Source organism: Rosa rugosa, chromosome 1 (assembly GCF_958449725.1).
Source record: "Rosa rugosa chromosome 1, drRosRugo1.1, whole genome shotgun sequence".
Taxonomy (NCBI): Eukaryota; Viridiplantae; Streptophyta; class Magnoliopsida; order Rosales; family Rosaceae; genus Rosa; species Rosa rugosa.
This window is the reverse complement of record NC_084820.1, coordinates 69,233,862-69,252,296: the sequence shown is the minus strand read 5'-3', so window position 1 is coordinate 69,252,296 and position 18,435 is coordinate 69,233,862. Positions and strand designations below refer to the sequence as shown.

Here is an 18,435-nt window from a genome sequence, read left to right as displayed (position 1 = left end):
ATACTCCCTCTGTAGATTTTTATTTTACTAATCTGAATTTTGGAGCGAGGTGGGTGGCGAAGAGCTTTTTATAGAGGTGATGCTCATTGTTCTGAATTAAAAACCCTAACCAGAAACGAAAGTCTGAATTACGTACTGTTAACAGAGAGTTATCTCCTTGATTAGCACTGTTCATTTAAGCTTGATCAGTTAGAAAAGTTGTTACATTTCTGTTGTAATCAGTGGTTAATTAGTCTTGCTAATTAGGGTTAGTTCATGCTTAATTAGTTAGTGTCCTACAGCTGTCTGCCACATGTCTCTCATCTGTGCAGTGCAGCTATAGGTATAAATATCTTGTACGACTTTATCTTCTGGTAATGCAGCTCCTTTTCTTCTCGAAATATCTGAGTTTCTCTCTTTTCTCTCTAGACTCTCTCTATCTCTAACATGGCATCAAGAGCCAGGTTCGATTGGGACCAGTGTCTTGCATCGTTTGCTTAGCTACCTGAGGATCATGAAGCGATCGTTCTCTTCTAGTTCTTGCGGGTGTTGATTTCTACAATATCAAAGAAAGATTCAAGTTTGAGATAAGTTCAATTTTGTTTCTAGATCCGGAATTATGGAAGTTCTGAAAGTTGAAATTTGTTGCTGATTTCTGGTTTCAAAGTGTTGATTCTATGATGGAAGTAGTATGCCTACTGTCTAGTACAAGATTCATGAGTTTTTGCTGTGATTTGCTTAAGATTGAAGTTTGGTAAAGCCCTAAATTTGTTCATAGATGTTTCAGTACTTGCTTGTGGAAGATCTAGTTGTGATTTTGGAAGATATGGAAGTCTAAAATCCTAGTTTCTCATCAGTATTTGTTCAAGATCATATCAGAAATTGTTGAAGATCATACAGCTATTTTGCTGGGTTTTATCTCTGTTACTAGTGTGAAGTTGCTACACATTGCATAAGCTGGAAATTGTTGGATTTTGGTTATGTTCATCAGTTAGTCATCTGAGATCATCAGTGGTGAATTTTGAGTGTTGATTTGTGTTGCCTATCATCATGAATACCGATATTGACTTGAGAAATTGTCTACTGTCCAACTTCTGCAATTTGATTCCAGTTCACTTAGATGGCTCTAACTATGTCACATGGAAGTTTTTGTTAGAGACAATGTTAAACGGTTGTGGTCTAATGAAATTTATAGATGGTTCGTTTCCTTGTCCTTCTCAATATATGATCACAGAAGAAAACGAAAGCACATCTGAAATAACAACAGAGTACATTAATTGGAAGCAAAACGATTATGCTGTGATGACTTTGCTTGCTGCTACTCTATCTAGTGAGGTTCTCTCTTTTGTTGTTGGAAGTATTACTTCAAGGGAACTTTGGTGTTTGCTCAAAGGGAGGTATGCCTCTACTTCTTGGTTTAACAAAGAGCAACTCAAGAGCAACTTTTACAAACTTCAAAAAGGTTCAAACTCTATTGACAACTACCTGGATCGAGTGAAGATAGCTTGTGATCAGTTGGCTAATGTAGGGATTCATATGACGGATGAAGACATAATTGTCTCTGTTCTTCTTGGTTTGCCATCAAACTATACTACCATGAAGACTATAATCAGGGCTAAGCCTACCCCGATTTCATTACAAGAATTAAGGTCTCTTTTACTCATTGCTGAAGCTGAACTTGATGAAATTGACAAGTCTATTTCTTTGCCAAGGTATGCTTCTGCACCGACTCTTGTTACAAATGACAAATATGATGCTAATGCTACGATGCCTATGATGCCTACAAGTAGTGTTGCCTCTTCTATTGGGTATACTGTGCAGTCCATGTCTAATTTGGGGTATACAATGAGTGATGCTCATAAGGCCCCTGCTGTGTCTAATGGAATCTGTTATGCCACTGCATCTATTCCTAAAAGGGATTTTATATATGCTGCAAATACTGTGCTTAACAATGAGTCTCAAGGAGACGTTGTACAGCAATTTTCGAGTCCCTCTCAATCTGCTGATGTCCTGCACCAACACTTTGGTCATTCACAACAGCACTTGAACCATTGTCGAAATAGTACTACTGACAGTTTTGTTACTGGGCTATACACTCAACCCAATACTGATTTTACTCAGCAACACAGTGGTTACTCAATGCATAATAGCAATCATGACTCAAGTGGAGGTTTTGTTCCCAATCATAACACTGCCTCTCAGCCTCTATACTTTACAAATACTTCATCACCTATTGCAGTCACTACTAGTCTTGCAACCTGTGGTCAAATATCACAAGTACACAATGGTTGTTTTCCTCAAACCTCAAGTTTCTTGCAGCAGCGTGGCTTTTCACAACCATTTGCATTGTGCACTAGTACTACAAAGCAAAATGTTTATGGGTGTTTCCCTCAATCTACTGGTTTCATTGCACAAAGTGAAGGTATACATAGGTCTTATGGTAATGAAATTGGCAATGGAGTGCAAGGCTATAATGGTTCGCATCAACTACATAACAACTCTCAGAATGCTAGAGGATCTGGATCTCATGGTGATACTGTTGATGTGAATAATAGGACAGAACAACATGCAGAGGCTCTTGTTTGTTCAAGTCCAGACCATGGAGATTATGAAAAAGATGGTCCTTTGCCCATGGGAACTCATGATAACAACCTTGTTGGTAGTTCTTTTAAGGCCAAAATGTCTTCTACGGAGTCCAATAAGGATGTTGTTGAGGATCATATGAACAATGGTAGCTATCAAGGTATTCAGCAAGTGCAACAGAAAATACAACAAACCAATGCATTTCAGCAAAATAATGGCTCTCAGCACAATGGAGGATTCATGAAGCAGCAACCCAATCGTTCGGGATACTCTGCACAAAGATGTTACCATAGGAATTCTCAGCCTTTGAATATTGCCTTGAGCTCATATGTGGAATGCCAATTGTGCAGGAGGCCTGGACACATTGCCAAAATTTGCAGATATAAACAATGGCCAAGTAACAGCTCTCAGAATACTCAATTAAGTTCCTATACCTCCATGCCACTCATTCCTCCTGGCTGAAGTACATATATGGTGTGATAGCTTGCAGCAGGCTGGAACAATCAAGCTTCCGTTTGTAGCCTCAAAGAACAGATTGCTGATCTATTTACAAAAGGGGCTCTGCTCACCACAGCACAACTATCTTTGTGTCAGCTTGAAGCTCATGTCTAAGCATCAAGCTGAGGAGGGCTGTTAACAGAGAGTTATCTCCTTGATTAGCACTGTTCATTTAAGCTTGATCAGTTAGAAAAGTTGTTACATGCATTTCTGTTGTAATCAGTGGTTAATTAGTCTTGCTAATTAGGGTTAGTTCATGCTTAATTAGTTAGTGTCCTACAGCTGTCTGCCACATGTCTCTCATCTGTGTAGTGCAGCTATAGGTATAAATATCTTGTACGACTTTATCTTCTGGTAATGCAGCTCCTTTTCTTCTCGAAATATCTGAGTTTCTCTCTTTTCTCTCTAGACTCTCTCTATCTCTAACACTGCATCCAGTTTGGGCCGAATTGAGCTCAAATCATTCTTTTTTTTTGTTTTTAATTTTTTTTTATTCATTTTTTTTAATAAAAGAATAATGTGACTGCTCTCAAGTCTTGATTAATGAAACTATCGAATACAAATGGAGGACATTGAGACTAAACCACTTATTACAGTAATCATATAGAGAACGTCCTGAAATAATATCAGGAGTCTCTACAATAAAAGTATATTCAGCTAGTCGATCACTACCTAGCAAAGAGTGTTCTACTAGCTCATCTATTTGTTTTGACATTGCGGTGACATAACGGAAAGATAACTTGATATATATGTAACTCGATTATAATGTAGCATAATTATCAAAAGCACAGCTTTCCTATTATGTTGTCACTGGAGAATAAATCCGACGACACTTAGCTCTGTCACTATGTGACAGCGACCATTTGACGAAATAAGAAACTCGCCGTCTACTTAGAGCAGATAAAACATTTTGAGTACATACACAGCTTATCGCCTGACTAGCCCTACACAATAAATGTAAGGATTTACTACTCGCAAAATACGCAACTAAACTGAATAACAAAAATTAATGACAATAATAAAAAAAAAAATAGTCAGTGCCAAATCAGCAAATGGATCACAGCAGCCCACTAGCCATCTCCAGGCCTCGAGCTGAAAGCACGCTTGCACGTCAAAGAGAGGCGGCGAGAAAGGAAGCAACTTATCCGACGACAACGCTGCAGGGACATGCTGCCGGACAAGCACACCAAATAGTCGAGAAAAAAACTCCTACGTGCGTGCGGCGCGTTCTAGCCTTCTAGGCTCTCCTATGGTTTTTCGTTACTTTTTTCTTCTTTTGTATGGGAAGTTTATCATATTTTAATTTTTTATCCACTTTTAAATGTCTGCAATTATTTCAAGAAGTCATAACCGGCCTAACCGGCTACCTCACTTGGCACTGCGGCTCATTTGGTAAAGGCACTGCGCCTTGTTTGACACTGTTATATTGCTTTTGCCCCCATTTTCAATGTCAGTTTTTCCCTTTTAAACTTTTTTGTGCACTAGCATTCCAAAATTTCATGACCGACCCTGATCAAGACCGGTCCGAGAATAAGGGTGTGTGTCCCATGCATGTATGTATCGATGCTTAATTTCAATTGTATGGGTGCGTGGATCAAAACACGGAGGCTAAGATATGAAAAAAATATGGGAAACCTGGCTTGCTCAACTGAAATGATCTCAGTGTATGGCTCCAGAAATTGTTGTATTATATATTTTCCATTGATATTTCTTTCCCCATGGTCTTGCAATGAGATGTATAGTAGTAACGACTAATTAACGAAGAAAAAGACAGTAACCAAAGCCATTAAACCATCAAATTAATTCCATTTAGTTGCATTTGTTTCTGTTGACTGGTCTGTTCTCTGTTGTAATTAATCAAACTGGTTGCTTTGGTAATTAATGGAGATATAATGTTCATAGACAGGTATTCTGTTTCCTTGTTTGTTCGAATCAGAATTTCAGATCGTATAAGCTCTTATTCATTTTTCTTTTATCTCTTTTTGAAATCAGACTTTAGATAATGAAGAACCTGAAAATCCGTCACACGTGCCCCTTGTGCCGATGCCCCATGTCTATGATTGCTGAAGTACTCGGTAAGACTCGAGAAATTTTTGTGTGTCGCTATATATAGATATGACGTTTGTTTCAAACTTTCAATTGCTTCTCTGTTAGAGAGCTAGAAAGACAGTTAACCTTAGCAATACGCGAAAAAAAAAGTAGTTCCTAGTACTATATGATATACTATACTATTTCGGCCTTGTTTCTAGCCAGTACTTACTACCTAAACAACTGGTAAGTGGTAATCTGCTTGCTTCATTTAAACACAGTGATATTAAGTCTTCTAAAATGAGGCAATTAAGTAATTTCATTTACAAAGTTTCCCAGGAATTGTATAGGCAAATTTCTCTGATTCTTTCCCCTTGTTGAAGACTGCATCATGGTAGCTAGCTTTCCTCCTTTCGTAACAATGTTCAGTTGATGCAAAGTCACCGGAAACGCTGATATCCCCAGCGAACCGCGTTCCGGAAACGGCGTACCCAATCGCGGTGCATCCGCGACCCAGATCGCTAGGTTGAGCGATCCCTTATCAGTCCTCCATCTAACTTGATGCATGTTTACCCATCTGGTGTTCTTGAATATGATGTTTCCTCCATCTTCTGCGACTCAATGGCTCTGTGGAGCCCTCCCTTTGAAATAAATCGATCATTACAGTAGACAAGCCTTTGAATTCCTATTTCCTACGACGGACCTGGTATCATAACTCTAGAATGCACGATTGAAATGGGGCGGCTAGGAAGGAAAAAGTAATGTAGGGCAAAATCCGACTTGATTATCCTCTTATTCTTTTTTTAGGTTTATCTTTTTATTTTTTTTATTTTTATAGAGAATGATTTATCCTAGCTCTTCCTTTTTCGGAAGAGATTTTTATTCTTATTACTTCTGAAATAAAAAATAATAACTATCCTTTTACCAAACAAGAAAGAATAATGAATATTTTCTGTTATTTATAATTTTACCTCTTTACCCATTCTAATTAATGAGGTTTTCATAGTATTTGTATAAGGGATAGTTACGTAAAAACAATTTGCTATTAAGATTAAGATTAACTAATATATCCTAGCGTACCGCGTACCATAAAGACTAACGTACAGCGTACCCGTACCGCAACGTTCTGCGTTTCAGGTAACTTTACTTGATCCCAGAATAATTCAAATACATGCTAATCATCATTTTGGAAACATTTATGCAGATCAACAGTAATAAACTTTAGTAGTACTTCATCAAAGAAGCAAACCGCCACTCATTTTCGTACACAATATTTTTGTATAAGGTAACACTACTACGTGCAAGGAACCATTAAGCCTTCAGAACCGAGCATTTAATTTGATGGGGAATTGAAAAACCGTTCATGGCAATTAGGTAAGCTCTGATGCAGATGCCGTCCTTTGCAGGCTAAGCAATGAGTAGTAAGAACCTTTAGGTACTTTGGCCAAAAGAGACGAGTGAGTCCCTCTCTCCACTACCCTTCCTTTATCAAGGACAGTGATAAGATCACAATGTTGTATGGTACTCAACCTGTGCGCCACCACCACACTAGTCCTCCCCACCATCACTCGCTCTAGCGCATCTTGCACTACCTTCTCCGATTGGCTATCAAGCGCACTAGTCGATTCATCTAATAGTAACACCACCGGGTTCCTCAATATAGCTCTGGCTATAGCAATGCGTTGCTTTTGTCCCCCAGATAGTTGTACTCCTCTATAACCACAAAAGGTGTCGTATCCCTCCTTGAGTCCCGAGATGAAATCATGAGCATTGGCTGCCTTAGCTGCTTCGATTATCTCCAATTCATCAATCTTATCTGACATGCCGTATATGATGTTTTCTCTTATGGTGCCTGAAAACAATGTTGCCTCTTGGCTAACCAACGCTATGTGTTTCCTTAACATTCTGAGGTGGTACGACTTTATATTTCGACCGTCAATTCTCACTTCCCCTTTAAGTGGATCATAAAATCTCTCGATTAATCCGATAATTGTTGATTTTCCAGATCCACTTTGTCCCACCAAGGCCGTCGACTTTCTTGCTTCGATATTAATTGAGAATCCATTAAAGATCATTGCATCGGGCCTAGTGGGATACGCAAAATGTATGTCATGAAGTTCTATATGACCCGTTATACTTTTGGGTTCGCAACCTTCCGGGTCTTTGGGTTCTATTGTTGTGTACCGGTCCAACACGGCAAATACGGACGCAACAGCGTCCGAGCCTTTCACAAGGTCCGAAGTCATACTTCCCGCTTCTGCAATGGCCATACTCGTGCTCACCAATATCATGATAGTCTGAAACAGCGCTTTTGCGGTGACGAAGCCCTTGGCGACGAGCTTGCCTCCGTACCAAAAGTCAAAAGCCCAGCTGATAGAGGTAAGGCTTCGAGAACAGCCGAGCCCTATACCCGCAAACCATGATTGTCGGATGCTCTCCTTACGTGGGCCTTCTTGGGCCTTTTGGAGCAGTTTCAACAGGCGGTCCTGAGATGAGAAGGCAGTGATGGTTCTGAGGTTGGAGACAGCTTCTGCAGCTAGCTTGCTGCTTTCATCTTGAGCTTTGATGGCTTTCCCGGACATGCTTTTGAGCAGGACAAGCCTGGTGTATATGCTTACAATGATAATAGGTTTTACTGCTATCATGACTAAGGCAAGTCTCCATGCAATAACCAAACCCATTGTGCAGGCTATAGTCACAGCTGAGAAAGTTTGAACAAGTAGAGCCATCCGATCACCCACTAAAGATCTCACCTGGAAGAAAATAATCAAAACACCGAGTTATAAGTCAAACTCAAGATATTCTCTAGCTATACTATGAGATTGTATGTTTGGGTCATATATTTTCAGAAGGATTTATTGTATTGATTAATGATTCATATCGACAATTTAACAATACAGTATACTAGTATTTTACATATTATATTAACTAATTGAAAGTTGTAACATAAGATACGTACCACATTGGCATCTTTGGCGAGTCTAGAGCAAATGGCACCACTAGAATTATCATCTTGATCAAACCACCCAACTTCGAATGTAAGAATCTTGGAAAGCATCCTCTCTCTAACTCTTTTAGTCAAGTACTCTCCCATGTAGGCAAAGTTGTAATGCTGGCAGATGTTAATAAGCAAAGAGAAAATAGCCAATCCGAGAAAGCAAAGTGAGTAAATCCTCGTCTTCTCCTTGATCTCATCATGATCTGTTAAGAAATAAACCGACACCATTGACCCCATAGCAAATGCGTATACTGGCTGAACTGCACCAAACAGTACCGCACTGGAGCACCCCAAAAGTGCTTGTTTCCATTCCGGAAGGTTCAAATCTGTCATTCTTCTAAAAGATGGGACAGGCAGCTTCTGCCCTTCTACGATCTCATCTTCGCCAGCAACCAATGATAATGCTCGACCTTGCGCAAATGAGTTGGCAGAATTCGAGCGGCTGACCATAGAAAGCCTACGATTGCTTGTGTTGGACATTCTTGTGTTGTGAATGTCCAGGTTTGATATAGATGACGAGGCGTAATGTCCGTGTTCTTCTGGGCCACTCTGCTTCTCTGTTTGTTGTAAGTGGACAAGCGAGGTATAGAGACCATTCTCACGTTGGAATAGCTCGTTGTGTGAGCCTGTCTCCATGATCTGCCCGTTTTGAATGACAGCAATAATGTCGGCGTTTCGGATGGTGGAAAGGCGGTGGGCGATGATGATCGTCGTACGTCCCACCGCTGCTTTGTCCAGAGCTTCTTGGACTATACACTCCGATTCTGTGTCCAACGCGTTGGTGGCTTCATCTAGAAGAAGAATTCGTGGTTTCTTGATGATTGCTCGTGCAATGGCTATTCTTTGCTTTTGTCCTCCCGAAATTTGAATACCTTTCTCGCCAACCTACAGCAGTTAAAACATTTTGTTAAGCACTTTTTGAACCCAGCGTGTTGGACTTGGAATCATCAAATTAACGCACCAAAAATAGGGTACTATGAGTAATTGATCAACATGAGTACGTACGTTCACTTAGCTTAAAGAAAAGGGAGCTTTCCCAAGAAGGACAAAAGTGCATGTATTTTTCCCCGTAAGGAGTAGAAATAGGTATTTATTTAAATTATTGACTTCTGTCATCGAGTGTTTGCTGACGTAAGCATCATACATAGTATAAATAGTACCAACACAGTATAAATAAAACAACATAATCGTAAGTTTAGTCTGAGTTTCATTCTGGACAACACATGCATCTAACACATTATTATCTGAAATGCAAGTCAGCCAACAGAAAGAAATATTTAGTGTAGGTTGAAGTTCATTCAAGACAACGCATGCATGAATCCAACACATTGTTATCTTCAATGCATTTCAGACAATATTGGCATATAGAAATCTGTTATCTTAAATAAAATTTAGACAACAGAAAGAAATAAGAAGTGAGTCTGAGGTTCATGCAAGAAAACACATGCCTCTAGCACATCGATATCTGAAATGCATTTCAGACAACAAGAAGTAATGAAACACACTTGTCCTAGATACATATCACACAACAGTGGCAAAATGAACTATTGTTTGAGGTTCTTCCATACATCAAGTTTCCCATATCACTGTTGTTGGAAATTAAGGTTCATGCAAGAAAACACATGCCTCTAGCACATCGATATCTGAAATGCATTTCAGACAACAAGAAGTAATGAAACACACTTGTCCTAGATACATATCACACAACAGTGGCAAAATGAACTATTGTTTGAGGTTCTTCCATACATCAAGTTTCCCATATCACTGTTGTTGGAAATTAAATCACAGACAACATAGTCATAAAAGTATTGTTGTCCTAGAATAATTTCACTCAACACCAAAATAAACAATATTGTCTCGATTAGTCCATACTCTACAACAGTCTTCTGTAATTAATAGAAATTGGATAAATTGATACAACACATATTTACCTATATGTGTTGTGTGAATGAGAAACAGACAACCATAAATTAAAGATTGTTGTCTGACTGAGGTCAATCAGACGACAAGCTACTAGACAACAGCTCCGATTTCATTCAGACAACGAGTTTTTGACTGTTATCAGATTAACTTTGTGTAGTTGAGATCACACATTTGATTTTTGTGTTACAAGTAGGTGAAAACCTAAACATAGTATAAAAGTTATTATCATAGTATCTCTCTAATAGAGATAGATTAGGAACCCGAATGTAATTGGCGTAAGTAAATTTCAATGTGAAACAATCAATAAATTAAGTTTAACAATATATGTTAGGTTAATGCAATACTGGTATCTTAATTAGGACATGCATGCTTGCATGTTAAATTAAATTAATAATCATAATCCAATTAATTGTAAAACAGTATCGATGCATCATGCATTTAATAGAAGATAGGAATATAACAAAGTTGAATAATATTCTTATCATTCATGATCGTGACAAGAAGAGCTAGAGCTAAGTAAACGATACTAACCTGTGTGTCATATCCCAGAGGCAACTGAGAGATGAAATCGTGAGCATTAGAAGCTTTACCAGCCTCAATAACCTCTTCAATGTCAGCATCTTCTTTCCCAAACAGTATGTTCTCTTTTATGCTGGTTGCAAAAAGAGCAGGTTCTTGGCTCACCAGCCCCATCTGGGACCTAAGCCACTTGAGCTGACAATTTTTTATGGCCACCCCATCAATGAGTATCTCACCTCCAAGTGGATCATAAAATCTCTGCAACAAAGAAATTACTGTCGACTTTCCCGAGCCACTACCACCCACCAATGCCACAGTTTTCCCAGCTGGAACCGTCAAGTTAAAGTTGTTGAAGATGATGCTTTCTGGCCTTGAAGGGTAGGCGAAGCCAACCTGCTTGAATTCGACTTTTCCGTAAACGGTCTCTAGCATTTCACCTTCCATGTTGTCTGAGTCGATCTTGGGGACTCTCCGTATCACCTCCAATATTCGCTCTGCGGCTGAGCACGCTTCCGAGAAGTACTTCAGGTTTGACAACCCTGCCCCGAATGCCCTGTTAACCAATTTAGTAAACACATTTGGAACTTTGTTTAAAATTTCTAAAATGAAATTGATGATGTCAAAAAGGGAGGAACAAGTTCTTACAATCCACCCATGGTTATTCCAGTACCAGCTGTTATAACATTGCCTCCAAGTGCGCCATGATACATAACCATTCTGCTGCCAGAGTAGGACATGAAAGACCAAATAGCAAAAGCGATGCCGTTACTTCCAATGGCCAAGCCTTTTGCAAGGCCCTGACTCAATCCCAACTTCACTGAGCCTTGTAGAGCTGCAGAGAACTCCGAAATTGCTTTCTTTTCACCAACAAACGCGTAAACGGTTCTGATTGATGACAGTGCGTGTTCTGCTATTGTGCCAGCCTTGTTGTATTCATCACTAATCTGTCTGGCTAGTCCCATCAAAATCCTTCCGTAAATCAATCCCGGGATTACCAGAAGCACCACAAACGGAAATGCAACGATGGCTAGCCTCCACAGCATTATGAAAGCCGCCACATAGCTCCCAAAGAACATAGAGCAGTTCATTATAAAGTTTGGAACCTGGAGGTATCAAATAGTTAGAGAGCATATCCTAAACAAAATCGCATTTCCTTTTGAAAATGATGGTAAAGAACTAAAGATTGAACCTTTTCACTGAGGACGTCTTGAATCACGAGGCTATCACTAGAGATGCTGGTGATGACCTCAGAGGTGCTTGTGACATGTAGATCAAAGTAGCCCACATCTTGCCTTAGAACTGCTTTCAAATATCTCACTCGCATTCTAGCTACTTGTCTCTCACCAGTTCTTGTCCAACAATACCCCTCTAAAAAAATTAATTCAGATAAAAATTCAAATTAATATTGATTTGCGGAAAATTCTATAATACATACCCGTATATCATACACACATTTACAAATGTAACAACAAATTTGTTGTCAAAGTGGTAACCTGAGTCATATTTTGTGTAATCTTAGTTCTATTAATGGTAATTACACCACCTACAGCATTGTTATAAGTTTTTGAACAAATGCGTTGTCAATGTTGTAATTTTGTTTTAATTATATGTAAATAGTATAAATGAATATGGTAACTTTGTTCTCAATGTTGTAATTTTGATTCGTATAAATTGTAATTTTTATTCAAGTAAATGTAAAATGAGTATGATAAACATCACAATACCATAGCTTGTCTCTTGATTTGCTCTTCTTTAAAACAGAAATTAATCTTGGTAAAATTAGAAGGAAAAAGAAAACGCACCTAGGAAACAACTGACCCATGATCCACAAGGCAAGTACAATAGCGCCACTGCATTCTGTCCACCACAAAATCTGAACAAAAATTAGAAGGGAAAAACAAAAACGAAACTATGTCATACGAAGCAATATATAGAGAGTACCGTATTCATGTTATGCAAGAAAACATCTTGAGCGTCACTTGAGGCGCCGCCGACACACTACTACAATAAGTGAATCAGACGACGGAGATTTGGAGTTGTGTGATGACCAGCCTCACTGTGGTCTAAACGAGTGTTGTGTGATTGAAAAATCACACAACGGTGAAATTGCTGTTGTGCAATATTCATTTCCTCAACAGATATTTAGTTCTGTTGTGCGAATTCTGCGCAGGCATGTGCCTGGCATGGCATGCGCGGGGATGCCTCGGCATTGGCATGGCCATTCAGACAACAGAAAATGAAATTTAGCTGTTGTCTGAGATTCATAACACACAACAATTATATTGTTTATCTGTTGTCTGAGATTCATAACACACAACAGACAGAATTTTTTCTTTGTTGTCTGAGATAAATAACAGACAACCCAATGAAATGATATCTGTTGTCTGTTGATTGATTCAGACAACAGGGATAATTTTATTTCTGTTGTGTGTTATGAATCTCACACAACAAAATTTTGTTATTTTCTATTGTTGGTTGTTGGTTCACACAACAGCTATATTGTCTTAACTGTGGTGTGAATATTATAATCGAATTTGCTAACATCCAGTAACTGTTGTAGGAGGAGGCTTAATTTTGAACTCTTTTACAGTCATACAACACATTATTCTGCATTGTGTTGTATGACTGAACCTTGGACAACAAGAAGAATATTCACAGAAATAATGCTCGATATATTACCATATAAACAGTACTATAATCCATATAATTCAAGTACCATTATTCAAACATCTATACATTCAAGTAACAAGATAATGTACCAAACAAGAGCATTCCTAGCTATACATGAATCAAAAACATTCGTATTCTCAATGGCTCTTATCCTTCAGCTGCCTTTGGCTTCAATGAAACCTGGAAGGACCTGCTCCAATTGCTTTATACTTTTTGCAGATTTAGGATCATCAGGAAGGAGATCAACTTCCTTCACTGCACACAAGGCCCCAGTTTCTTTGCAATATATTTAGAAGAAGTAATCAGCAGACCTCAATCTGTGAATAGAAATAAGCTCAGCAAATATATAGCTCGATGGTCTCCTGAGCTGCCATCATATTCTCTTCTCTAATAATATGCTCTACCTGAAATACATATACCAAATAATTACTAACCAAAAACTAAGAACTTGTTCTCGATACTATGCGAGTAAATTAACCCAAATGAAAAAAGACAAATTGCCCGAATCCAAGCTGTAGCTTCCTGGCCAGTCTCAACAAGCTTGGCAATGTCACAGAGCATATTAGGAAGACACTTTCTTTGTGGCAGTGTCAAATAACTCCAAAATTCATGTCATCAAACACCAATCTCAACCAATTAGTTAACACTTCAAAAGCTTTAACAGATTCTAAATAAGCCAAAGTAAAACCAACAAGAAAAAATAAAAACTGAGAAGTATAACAAAGTCACTCACAGTAGTAAAACAATAAAAGATGCTAAGCTTTTGAAAAGAAACCCTTCTCTTCTGAAATCAAAACTACCCAAATGGCCAATTGCTAACACAACCCTCCTTAAACAACAAATCGAACTTCGCTGAACACTTTCTCATTGTCTTCCCAATAACTCGTGTCGCAGCCCTTGAGAGACCCAATCTCTACACCTCTCCCTTCTCCTTCCCTTTCTTCCCCCTTCTTTTCTTCTATCTTTGTTCCTTCCCCTTTCTTCCCTCTTCTTTTCTTCATGTAGCCAAAGTCTGTAAGCATTACCTTTGTAATAAATAAAATGTCCACAATGAAAGTCCAATCTCCAAAGAAGAAAAGAAACTTGGAGTGCAATCAACCAAAAGAAAAGCTATGGTACCAGCATACGCAACAAAGCTAACTAGCAATAAAGCAAAATATAACAAGGCAAAAGCAATATAGAAAAATCTTAACCAACCAATTGCTGAAAACTGAACCACCAAAATCAATACCCAAACTTAACAAATTCAACTTGTATAAAACTCTAGTAAGAAAACAAGGGGAGTTCTCAATTTAAAAGAAAATAATGACAGCTAGCACATTCTTCCAAACTAACAAACAAAAAATAGCTCTCTGAAATTTGTAGCACAGTTGATTATTAGAGGGTGGATACACACATGTAACTTTGTTTTGCATAAATAATGCAAAGTGAAGCAAGCCAACCTTTGCAGTCAAGTTTGACACAGCCATATGGAACTTTTCTCTGGTTTTCGTGCCTGCAGCCTGCCCTGCCTTTGCCACCTTGCTAAAAGCACCATTGAACCAAGCTGCTCCCATAGTCACATACCTATCAGCACCAAATGAGAATTGTGAGCTAAAATTTGTTTCTTACATTCATCTAAATTAAGCTGGAGTAAAACAACTCTTGAGAGGTCATCAACTCTGCCTTTGTTTAACCACAAATTTCTTTATCATATCTTTTTATATCTACATTACTCTTTCTAGAGTAGATAACCCATATGAGCAGGCCACTACCTAGAAACACCAAACAGGTACAGGCATTATGATTTTAGGGTAGATAGAATATTATAATCGTCTTATACAACTATACATGTAACTTTAGTAGAAAAGAAAATCAAGTTGAAGAATCTACGAAAAGAAACCTCAAAAAACTAAAAGGGTACAGCCTTGTGAGCGTGTAACGATGCTTGGGGTAAAGATCCTACTATATGCATGTCCAAGATGTATACGCTAAAAGCGACCTTTATTTTTGAACTTTTTTTCTGGGAGTACATTGATGTCTAAAGAATGTGGTATGGTTTCCTACTAAATAAACTACCAAGTGGCCTAGAAACATTAGTATAAAATATCTCCAACGGATGCCCATAAAATATCTCCAAGATTACTGATTGAACAGCTAGTAGGGACAATGATGATCATCCAAGTGCTACACTGCATATAAAATGCCAGATAATTAGGAGAAAAGAAAAGGAATAGGCATTCTGAATGAACGAGGTTGCTAGGAAAAACATACAAGTAGAAGCAACTTCTTTAACATAATAACAAGAATTGGCAGTAAATATCAAACCATGAATAGATGAAAGAGAATGACAAAAAACAGAAGTTGCTATAATACAATAATCACTTAAATGTATTTTCAGGGAAATGCTATTCCAGACACTAATAAATAATAAAACATATGAATGGTGCAAGTAGAAGAGGTCTAACAGATGGCTTTAGACCATATGAGACTTGAGATTGCAATTTAGCAAGGCCTTGGTTGGCTCAAATGTGCACTGACATGGTATAGCATTTGTGATCCACGAATTACATTACATATATAAAAATACAGTATTAGAAACATGTACAAACACTGAAACAGATGGACATTCATATAGAGTTGAACCTGTCTATATGTCCTGTGAAATTTACAACATCATATATCATGAGAGACGGATTAATGTGCCAGCAGTCCATCTAATGTGCTGGCACATTACTGTGCCTGTGAAATTACAAACTTTTTGTTGCATACAAAACCTCAAGAAAGGCTATCACATGATTATGGTTTGAGTGCAGTAGTCACATTTAAACCTCGACATCATAAATTTTAATAGAGATAAGAGACTTACAGAGATGATGGGGGGAGGGGAGGACAATGAAAAATCGAATGAACCATCAGTATCTTCCATACTTCTTTGTGAGTGAGATGATTTTGATCAAGATCAAATATTTTTGCATAGCCAATGTTGGCCTGCAAAAATACCCATAAGTTCACTCCCTAAAGCCAAACCATCAAAGTCTGCAACAAAAGAAAATTAAAAAGATAAGCTGCTACAAAGTCAAGAATGTTATAAGACTAAAAAAAAAAAAAACACCAACAATCAAGCCTCACCATGATGAGAGGTGGGTTATAATACAAAAAGGCCTCATATAAGAATAAATTACGCAAATTCGCACTCATTCTCATGGCAGAATCCCATCCAATCTGTTTCAAAAGAACAACTTAGGTATCAGCATATTGACAAAATTTATCATATATCTACCAGACCAATGCTTCAAAAGCATCCATAACAAATGTGATTAAGATCAAAAGAATTAACACTGACCTTGCAACAATTAAATCCCCATATCATGAAAAGTAGTACCTGAAAAGGTGATGTCCTAGATGATCAACCAAAAGAATATGAATATGACTAGATAACTGGGAAAAAAAAAAACCTTAAGCCTCCATCGAAACTGGAGATGGAGAATATGTGAGAGCGGACTCTTCATTTCTTGTACACTATTCTCCAGGGTCAATTGTACCTGAAAATTATCAAAGAAGAATGCTTTGCCTAATGAGAATGATAAAGATCAAAACTTTAAGGGAAATTGCCGATTGGATACAGAGCTTTCTTCACTACGCGAACAACTACTTCAATTCAGATCAAGCAGAAATATAACAAAGGGAAGAAATTAAGGGGAAAAATTAGTTAAATTAAATACCGGACCAAAAATAGATCGACTCTGCATCCAGAAAATTGCCTGCCTTCTCAGCTCTACTGCTCAAAACTGCAGCAACAAAAATAAAAATTCAATACCTAATTTGTAGTAGAAATTGAACAGTGAACATAGAAGCAAAATCAGCTTGAGCCAAATTGATTCTGCATAAAACAAAAAGCTACTTACGAGAATGAAAGAACCTCCATAGACGCTGCGTATTAGCTCCTGTTGCAACTCAGACTAGCAGAGAGCGAGAGAGAGATCGAGTTGGCGAGATTGACATAGAAGAAGCGAGGTTTAGGGATTGAGAATCACCCACTTGGACGGCTTGAGAAGCGAGGCCATCGTAGTTGGTTCCCCGTGAAGGTGCAGGATTTAGGGATTTAGGGGGTCTATGATGATGGGAGGTTGGGGTTGAAATTAAGTGTGGAATTGGAAAAACCCAGCATTAACATGAAAGATACATCTATCAGATTAATGAGAATACGCCATTGCTAAACCTCCAGGGAAAAACCCTCCAACTGAACACTACCTTCAGAGAGAGTGGGCTAGGATTGCGAAGGAGAGAGGGAAAATTAGGGTTAGGGTTATGAGGTAGAAGGCCTTGGGGGACTGTTTGGGGGGAGAGGTCGATTCTCGAAGAATGTCTGGGATTCAGAGAAACTCAAGTTCTTCTGGGGCCAGATCCATGGTTGATTCAAGATAGGTCGAAGCTTTAGGCCAAAGATCGAAAGTTTGGGAGAGATTTGGAGAGAGAGAGAGAGAGAGGGAGAGAGAGAGAGAGAGAGGGATAATGGGAACGGAAGAAAGGTAGTAGAAGAAGAAGAAGAACGGGAGCTGGCAGAAGAAATGTGGAGTAAACCCCAATCGAGATTATTGATTTCAATAAAGACTACTTAAGTTGTTTAGTACGTGGGGGACTTCCAAGTTTCTCCAACAACAGAAAATTAAAGCACCGTTGTATGAGCATATAATTACAAAGCAGGCTGAGAGGGAAAATTTGCAGCCTGTGATTATAGGTTTCATTTGAGTGAAATTTTGCCGCGCTGTGCAATTTGTTTCCATACTCAGACAACAGCACCATCACAATCTGTTGTACAAATTTGTGCAACTTGTACTAGGTGTACCTAGAGGATTTCTCAAAGTTCATGCAACATTTCATTATACAACAGATATCAAAAAAACTGTTGTGTGGATAATTCAAATTGAGCTCCTTCTGGGAGGGAATTATGTGCTCATTTCCCTCCATCTAGGCCTCACATTCACACAACGGAAACTTCTCAATTCAGTTGTGCAATATCTTCTTAAAAAAAAAGTTTTCAATTTACTTATATTCACACAACAGAAACATAATTGTACCGTTGTATGATAGAGTTTGTGTTAACACACAACAGCAGATTTTAGTTCTGTTGTGTGATGAGTGTTGTGTGTTTCGATTTTTGTAGTAGTGACATTGTTCCACAAGCGTCGACTGATTAGCAAGACCAAAGGAGTAGAGCAGCCATCGCCGATGGCTCCCAACAACCCGAAGATCAT

The 18,435-nt window shown here is 38.4% G+C and overlaps 1 pseudogene; it reads right to left on the bottom strand.

Moving 5' to 3' along the window:
* Nucleotides 1-6,446: 6,446 nt before the first annotated feature.
* LOC133746451 (ABC transporter B family member 15-like) lies at nt 6,447-18,435 on the bottom strand (annotated as a pseudogene).